A 9,414-nucleotide genomic window follows, 5' to 3' on the forward strand; every position below is an offset into this window, starting at 1 on the left:
TCTCTCCAGCTGCCGGCAATGCCGTGGGCAGACAGGCTCTAGCTGTGAGTCCTTCAGGAACGGCATCCCCCGGGGCCACGGCCCTGCCTGGGACAGCTGGTCCATGTGGGTCACTGGTTCCCCAGTCTGATGGGCACGGCCAGATGTCTGTTCACCCATCAAGACTGAGCAGGGTGGGCAGCTGAGGACTGGCTGGTTTGGATCGTTCCCGCAGGCTCCGGGGCACAGGGCCCGTCCCGGTTGCATGGAACCTGCCCAGGGTGGAGAGGGCAGGTGGACAGTGGCCCAGAGGCTGGGAGCCGGTGGAGGAGGGGTGGGCGGCGGGCTCTGGGTTGGCCGGTTTGCACAGGGAGGTGTCTCGCGGCTGAGCTGTTTACTGTCTCTAGGACCCAGCTGCCCGGGGAGGGGCGGGCCCTGCGGGATCACCAAGGCCCCGGATGTGGAACCGTCAGAACAGAGAATACGAGTGGGCACACCTGTGGACCGAGGCGGCTGGAGGACTGCAGTCCACAGGGCTGCAAAGAGTCGGACAGGACGGAGCACCCACGTTCACACCTGTACGCTGAACCAGCAGGTGAGGACAGGGAAGCCTGCTGGCAGGAGGGGCACAATCGCAGGAAGGCTGGAGCCTGTCCCAATGCCCCTCCCGTTTCACCTGCAGCCTCCGAGGACGGCTCACAGGCTCCGGGACACAAACCTTTGGGCTCGAGTGCCCCAGGGTGACTGCCCCCCACCTGGCCCCGCTTCACACCTGCAGCTCCTCCGCCAGCACCCAGCTGCGCCCATAAGCTCAGCCTCCGGCCAGGTAGGGCACCCCGAGACAGACCCAGCTGCAGCGTGCAGGGCATTTAATGAGGGGGCTCGCGCCATGGACGAAGGAGGAGGCGGGGGAGAGCCAGGGACAGGTCGCCAGAGGCCACCTCACCCTGTCCAGCCCCGTGGGGAGCCCCTCATGGTGCCAGCTGGACCTATGCATCAGCGCCCTGGGAGCCTGGAGGAGACCCAGCAGCAGGTCAGAGAAGTGAGGGCCGTGCGGAGGAGGGTGTCTCGCGCGGGAGCACTTGCAGAGGAGGAGCAGGGCTCCGCGGAGGCTGGGAGGCCGGATCTGGCGAGGTTGGAGGGAAGAGGGCCTTAGGAGCAGCAGGGGCTTGGCGTGCGGGTCCTCTTGGGTACTGCAGGGCGGCTTGAGTGATGCCCGCTGGGCAGAGGGAGCTGGTGAAGAGGGTTCAGCAGGGCCGGGGCAAGCCTTGCCTGAATCTGCTCTGGTGTCGGGGCGATCCGTGGGGCATCCACGCCTGGCTCAGTTTCTGTGCCTCAATCAGTGGACGGAAGCAGTTTGGAGCCCTTGCAGGCGGTTCGAGGGGCCGCGGACAGAGCCTGAGATCCTTGGTGACCGATGGAAATGCGTGCGTGCAGGGTGGGCAAGGAGCGGAGGGAGCCGCAGGAGGCTCCCTGGTAAATTTAACTTGCTGCTTTATGAGTGTCCTGCATTTAACTGAAACAGAACTCAAGGGCAGCATGGATCTGGGATGTAGTTACCTTCATGTGAGCAAAAGGCGTCCTGCGCGGAATCCACTAGACAATTGTTTCAAAGTGCTGGGCTGCAATTTTCCTTTTCCGCAATACCTTTGTCTGGTTTTGGTATCAGAGTGATGTAGGCCTCAGAGGATGAGTTCAGAAGTGTTCCTTCCTCTGCAATTTCTGGGGACCGTTTCAGAAGGACAGGTGTTAACTCTTCTCTAAATGTTTGGTTGAATTTGAGAGCTTCAGGCCACTGTCACTGATGAACACAGATGCAAAAATCCTCAAAAAAAAAAAACAAGCAAACCAAATCCAATACATTAAAGGATCAGACACCATGGTCAGGTGGGCTTTATCCCGGGGACACAAGGATTTGCAAATCAATCCATATCTGCAAATCAATTAACAAAGTGAAGAATAAAAACCCTGTGCTCATCTTAAATGCAGAAAAAGCTTTTGATAAAATTCAACATGAATTTTATGATTAAAAAAACAACTCCCAGAAGGTAGGCATAAGAGGGAACATACCTCAACATAACAAAGGCCATATAGACAAGCCCACAGCTAACGTCATCCTCGGTGGTGAACAGCTGAAAGCATTTTCTCTGACAGCTGCACCGATGATCATATTGAGGGCAGCGGCTGCCCCTCCTCCCTTTTCCGTCCCCACTCCCTCCTCCCCAAAGTTCATTTTCAGCATCAGGGAATTGGGCGGCCTACACACGGCATTAAGGAAAACCTGGCAAAAATTCTACGTGACTTAAAATTCATTTGGGATACCTAGTCTTTCCTTAATTATTCCAAAAGCTGTATCCAGTGCGTCCAAAGCTAGGGTGAGGTGATGGGTAGGGGTGTGCACGGAGGTCTGCCGACGCAGGCTGAACGGCCCTGCGGATGGCTTATCCTCCCCAAGTCTGCTTCCTGGGCGCTAAAACAGCAGAAGCCACCCCTCAGCATGCAGAGAGGGCCCCGTGAAATCACCATCATTCTTTTCCTTCTCGAAGCAGCTCTTCTCTCTGAGCTTGGAGGTATGAACTATTCAGCCCTGGCCAGAGTGGGCACCTCCCTGTCACCTCTCTATCCCTTGTCCCCCCCCCCACCCCCGACTCTCCTTCCCGATTCTTTAGACGTGACCTGGGGCTGCGGTTCCACAACCCGAAGACAGCAGGGGGGGCCCGGCCCCCCCATCCCCGCCCCGCCCCCACCCCCAGCCTCACACCCATTTCCATAACCTGTGTCCTTCCTCCCCAGTTAGCAACAACTTCCTTGGTAGATGATTATGAAGCGGAAAGTGGTCCCTTCTAGGCGAGAGATTACTCAGAATAAATCGCAGCAGCATTTTGCCTTCTTGGTTTTTTTCCCCCTCCGCTGCAGTCCGTGCTCCATCATCTTAAAGATCTTTGTTTGACGGTTAAGTGCATTCACCTAGACGGGTGTGATATTTCTTCCCTATTGTAGTGATTATTTCCTCTTTTAATTTCTGAATTTCTGATTGCTCCCCATGATGTGGCCCCCAGCTCTGGCACATAGAGGTTTCCACCTCACCTCAGTAGCCGTGCTGCGGGATGGAGCAGACCAACACGAGCACGAATAGAACAGCAGCACCGATCTCTAAGCAGGGGAGCGGCGCCCTGGAAGCAAGGCGCCGGCCTGTTCACAGCAAATGGCTCCAAAGGCAGGTGAGCAACAAGGTCTGAGGCAGCTCACATCACCTCCAATCATAATGTGATTCTTTACGCGGCACCCTTAAGCACGTGTGCCAGGTCACTTCAGTCGTGTCTGACTCTGTGTGACCCCTGGGCTGTAGCCCGCCAGGCTCCTTTGTCCATGGGATCCTCCAGGCAAGAATGCTGGAGTGGGTTGCCTGGCCCTCCTCCAGGGCATCTTCCAGACCCCGGGATCAAACCCACACCTTTTACATCTCTTGTGTCTCCTGCACTGGCCGGCGAGCTCTTCACCACCAGTCTCACCTGGGAAGCCCATGGTACCATTGTGATTAGATTCAAGATGTGTGTTTATCAAAAGCTCTGTTCTCCGTGTGCTTCGCGAAGAACTTTCCGTTCTTTCCTCTGCATCGCTGACGCAGCTCCACAGCCCCTGGAGGCAGAGGGAATCAAAAGGCGAAACAATCAAACACTCGACCTCTCTCTGCCCAAGCCTTGTGTACTCCGTCAAGCGCCATCAGTGTGTCCTTTGCTGCCCAGCCTTAAGGTGGTGTCGGTGACTTGGACTTTAAAGAGATGAGCCGGGCAGCCAGGAAGTCCTTCATCGGCCAGAGGTCACAGGTGACAGGTGATGGAAACCCTGGCCACCAGGAGTGTGGTTTGGAGACCACCAGCCTAGCATCACCCGCGATCCTGTTAGAAGCAGACCCCACCTGCGGCAGTTTCTGGACACTCGCAGGTGACCCGTCTGGACACTGGAACTTGAGAAGGATTGGTTAGGGAAGAGCTTCTCGAAAGTAAAACCCAGAGAGATGCTGGCGCTCTGGTGTGAATGGAGAGCCGGGGACATGAGGTCGGGGCCAGTTTTCAGGGCTTCGAGGCAGCAAGCTCCCCGGAGCTGGGAGGCCTCGCCGAGCCTTTGGGAGCGTTTCACTCAAGTGTACGGGCATGCCTCCTTGATTACTGGCTGCAGACACTGCATTTTCCACCAAGCCAAGGTCTGTGTCAAGCCTGCATCTGGCAAGTGTTTCAGCTCCGTTTTCCCAGCAGCTTTTGCTCATTTCCTGTCTGTGTACCACGTTCTGATCATTCTCACCACCTCTCAGACTTTTTCATTATTACTGTGATTGTTATGGTGACCTGTGAACAGTGATATCTGAGTTACTACTATGACTTTCTGAAGGCTGAGAGGGTGAGGCGCATTCATCAGCAAGAATGAACTTTTTAATTAAGGCATGTGTGTTTTTATTTTTTTTTAAGACACAATGGTACTTCATACTTAATAGGCTACAGTAAAAGTGCGAACATCACCTTTCTAGGCTCTGGGAAGCCAGAACGTTCATGTGACTTTCTTAATTTCAACATTCGATCTACTGTGATGTCCTGGAACCAAACCAAGTCTCTCTGAGGTCTACCTGCAATTGTGCTGCTGTTCAGTCGCTCAGTCGTGTCGGACTCTGCGATCCCATGGGCTGCAGCTCGCCAGCCTTCCCTGTTCTTACTTCCCGGTGCTTGCTCAGACTCATGTCCATGGAGTCGGTGATGCCATCCAACCACCTCGTCCTCTGCTGCCCCCTTCTGCTCCTGCCCTCAATCTTTGCCAGCGTCAGGGTCTTTTCCAGCGAGTCAGCGCTTTGCATCACGTGGCCAAAGTATTGGAGCGATGTGTTACTCAGTGTTTTCGAATCAGTCGGATTTCAGCAACTGCTTTCTCAGAAAGTGTGTGTGAACTTGAAATAAGTGTTCAGGTAGTTTTCTCTGCCTCAAATCTGGTCAACTTAGATTTCTGAATGATGTAACGTGCAATTTGGTATTCTGAAACAATGAAAGGGGGTGGAGGAGGAGAAAAAGAAGGAAGGAAGCAGAAAGAAAAAATTGAAGTCAAAACTGCTTTTTATTTTGGGGAAACGTTCCAACCCTGGTCCCTGGTTGGAAAGCATCATTTATTTACAGAAATGTTTATTTTTCTAAATAGTGATCCAGTGCCAGGTAGCCCCAGGGCTTCCCAGGTGTCTCGGCAAGTAAAGAATCCACCTGCCAGTGCAGGAGACACAGGAGACCCCGGTTTGATCCCTGAGTCGGGAAGATCCCCTGGACAAAGGAATGGCTACCCACTCCAGTATTATTGCCTGGGCAATCCCATAGGCCAAGGATCCTGGTGGGCTACAGTCCATGGGGTTGCAGAGTCAGACATGACTGAGCAACTGAGTACGCATGCACACCAGCTAGCCCCAAGTCTTGGACTTCATCAGTCTGCTTTTGTAAGTGGGACAAAGGATATCAGCTTGCTCTGCATCAGGACTCCTGACTGGTGCAATGCTAGAGGCCAGAACCCTGTGTCGCCTGGAGACAAAGGCGCTTGTGCACGGTGACAGTCAGGTCCCAGGTGTGTTAGGGTCCTGCAGCTCCCGTAACAAAATACCACAAACCAGCAGAACTGTGCTCTCTCAGCGTTCTGGAGGCCAGGAGTCTGAAACCGAGGTGCCAGCAGCCTGGGGCTCCCTCTGGAGGCTCCAGGGAAAGATCCTTCCAGCCTCTCCCAGCTTCTGGGTGCTCTTGGCATGTTCGTCCATCCAGTCTCTGCCTCTGTCTTCACGTGGCCTTCCTCCTTTGTTCTTATCAGAAATGTAACTTTCTTACTGAGGGTGACTGCATCCCAACTTAAATGATTACATCTGCAAGGACCTTATTTCCAAATAACGTCAAGTCCAAGGTCCTGGGTGGACATGAACGCTAGAGGGGAGGGGCGAGAGGTGCTATTGAACCCACACAGCTGATAGACAGCGTGGCCAGAGCCTCAGACAGGCAACGGGCCCCTGAGTTCTCCTGGCTGGGCTCCATCAACAGGCCTCAGACTCCCTCGTGTCGGTAAGGGAAAAAAAGCACCCTCAAGGCCTTGACTGAATTATTTTCTCTAATTCTACAGTGGCAAAGCGTCCACCGTGGGTAGTTGCAAGGGGACCAACAAGGAGAAGGAGCTGAAATTCCTCTCAAATTTGCGGGCAAAGTCCCAAGTTTCAGTGCAGTCACCTCTCTGCCTCCATCTCCTTGCTTTTCAAATGAAGCTAATAACTCGAAACTCATGCGCAGAAGTGTTGCAGAGGACTGGTATTTACAGGGAATGATTCTCAGGCGTGTTACAAATAGGAGGTGCTACAGGAATACCAACAAGGGGTGACCTAGCAAGGTTTCTCAGATTCTAAATCTGGCAAGGGGGAGAAGGGAGAGGGGGGCAAGTGAGCTATTTTTAATTCCTGGCCAAGAAGTGATTTTTTAAAAAAAAAATCCACACTAATATTATGAGCTCAGCCTGTTCCAACAATGAATTCTGTTTCCGTAATTGTCCTGTCCGCGGTTATGCTGGTAGAGAGAACAAGAATCGTGGTGATTTCTCATCTAAAGGTGCCCGTGTTTCCAGGTGGCCGAGTTGGGGAGGGGCTGCGGGAGCCCCAAGAGAACCCGGGGATGGGGGAGGGTGGCCCCCCGGGGGCCAAGCCATATGACTAATAATTAATATTTAACACTGCTTTTAAGATAAGTGGCAAGGCCCTCCATCAGCACATAGGATCTAAGGTCAGAAATAGAAGAAATGCATTTATGTATCGATTCGCTCTGAACCCTCTCCTCCCCGTCTGTGTCTCTGGGTGTATGTGAATCAATATTGCCTACCATGTCCAGGTTTTTTTTTAAAAGGTCTCCTGGAGGCAACTATGAAGACAGCCAGCTCCCTCACGGGGAGGAGGGTGTGTCGGCAAGAAACTCTCCCATTTTAGGGGGGGGTGTTCCTTCTCCTTCTGCCATCAGACCTGCTGCGGAACAACTCATTATGAATCGAAAAGGGTCAGATAAATTCAGGATATCATTTCTCGTTCATTTTAATTTTTTCGAAATGTTTAAAACGCAGAAGAGGGCAGAGACCATAGAACAAATTCCCAGGGGCCCATCACCACCCTGGAGAAGGCAATGGCACCCCACTCCAGTGTTCTTGCCCAGAAAATTCCATGGACGGAGGAGCCTGGTAGGCTGCCATCTACGGGGTCGCAGAGTCAGACATGACTGCAGCGACTTAGCAGCAGCAGCAGCATCACCACCCTAAATTAACAAATGCCATTTTCTGTCTTTTCTGTGCTCAGCTGCTTCACTCGTGTCTGACTCTAAGTGACATCATGAACCATAGCCCACCAGGCTCCTCTGTCCATAGGATTTTCCAGGTAAGAATGCTGGAGTGGGTTGTCATTTCCTCTTCCAGGGAATCTTCCTGGCCCAGGGAGTGAACCTAGGTCTATAACATCTCTTGCGCCTCCTGCATTGGCAGGCGGGTTCTCCTGGGTCTGAGCGTTCTCAAAATATAAAATGAACAGAACATTACAGCTCAGGCTCCGTTCCTTTCAGCCCCCTGGTGGGGCCTTCCCTCTCGCCTCTGGACTGGAGTGTGGGTCATCAGGCCGTCGTGAAGGCTTCTGTGCTCCTCCCCGTGTGTCCGTGAACAACTTGGGATGTTGTTTGGGCTGCTTTCAGATTCCTGGAACTTGCTGTCTCTCACTGGACACTATGGTGGTGATAATCACCCATGCTGATCAGCTACCTCTTGTTTATCGACTACACTTGCGTATAGACGCCCGTGGCATGAATGCGCCTGGGCTTGCTCGTCTGTCCCCTGCGGATGGACGTTGACGTGTTTCTGCTTTCCGTGGCGTTTCTCTTTTCGTGCCGCCAGTGTGCGTGCACATGTGGGATTTCGGGCTTCTGTCACATGTGTTTCGGCCTCAGTGGGTGCTGCCGAGCTGCTCTTCGGAAAGGCTGGATCGATTTGCAGTCAATCAACAGGGCATGAGAATTGCTTTTCCCATTCATTCTCTCCGACATTTAATAGTGTCCAACTTTTCTTCCTTGTTCTAAACAACGTGCTAGGTCTCGAGTAGGAAATGGCAACCCCCTCCAGTACTCTTGCCTGGAAAATCCCATGGAGAGAGGAGCCTGGCAGGCTTTAGTCCATGGGATTGCAAAGAGTCGGACACGACTGAGAGACTAAGAATAATGCACTCACAGGTGGGGGAGGGCAAGGGCCCTCAAGACAGTTTTCAGCAATCTGGAGAAATGGTATAGATGATCTAATTTGCAAAACAGAAGTACAGAAACAGACAGAATAAACGTTATGGATACCAAGGGGGAGGGGAGAGGAGGGGTTGTGGTGGGATGGATTCAAAGACTGGGATTGACCTATGTGCACTATTGATACTCACTTCAGTTCAGTTCAGTCGCTCAGTCATGTCCAACTCTGTGACCCCATGGACTGCAGCACGCCAGGCCTCCCTGTCCATCACCAACTCCCAGAGTTTACTCAAACTCATGTCCATTGAGTCAGTGATGCCATCCAACCATCTCATCCTCTGTCGTCCCCTTCTTCTCCCACCTTCAATCTTCCCAGCATCAGGGTCCTCACAAATGAGTCAGTTCTTCGCATGAAGTGGCCAAAGTATTGGATTTTCAGCTTCAGCATCAGTCCTTCCAATAAATAAATATTCAGGACTGATTTCCTTTAGGATTGACTGGTTGGATCTTCTTGCAGTCCAAGGGACTCTCAAGAGTCTTCTCCAGCACCACGGTCCAAAAGCATCAATAGCTTTTCTTCCAAGGAGCAAGCGTCTTTTAATTTCATGGCTGCACTCACCATCTGCAGTGATTTTGGAGCCCCCCAAAAATAGTCTCTCACTGTTTCCACTGTTTCCCCGTCTATTTGCCATGAAGTGATGGGACCAGATGCCATGATCTTCGTTTTCTGAATGTTGAGTTTTAAGCTAACTTTTTCACTCTCCTCTTTCACTTTTATCAAGAGGCTGTTTAGTTCTTTGCTTTCTGCCATAAGGGTGGTGTCATTTGCATATCTGAGGTTATTGAGATTTCTGCTGGCAACCTTGATTCCGGTTTGTGCTTCTTCCAGCCCAGCGTTTCTCATGATGTCCTCTGCATAGAAGTTAAATAAGTAGGGTGACAATATACAGCCTTGACGTACTCCTTTCACTATTTGGAACCAGTCTGTTGTTCCATGTCCAGTTCTAACTGTTGCTTCCTGACCTGCATACAGGTTTCTCAGGAGGCAGGTCAGATGGTCTGGTATTCCCATCTCTTTCAGAATTTTCCACAGTTTGTTGTGATCCACACAGTCAAAGGCTTTGGCATAGTCAATTAAGCAGAAGTAGATATTTTTCTGTAACTCTCTTGCTTTTTT

General features: G+C 52.1%; 1 long non-coding RNA gene across 1 annotated transcript; it reads left to right on the forward strand.

The window, feature by feature from the left end:
- Positions 1-484: 484 nt before the first annotated feature.
- On the forward strand, positions 485-3,192 carry LOC138985620 (uncharacterized). Its single transcript, XR_011462654.1, has 3 exons — positions 485-574; positions 662-805; positions 3,039-3,192. It is a non-coding gene; the product is annotated as an uncharacterized lncRNA (long non-coding RNA).
- The last annotated feature ends 6,222 nt before the right edge of the window (positions 3,193-9,414 follow it).

Source organism: Bos mutus, chromosome 25 (genome assembly GCF_027580195.1).
Source record: "Bos mutus isolate GX-2022 chromosome 25, NWIPB_WYAK_1.1, whole genome shotgun sequence".
Taxonomy (NCBI): domain Eukaryota; kingdom Metazoa; phylum Chordata; class Mammalia; order Artiodactyla; family Bovidae; genus Bos; species Bos mutus.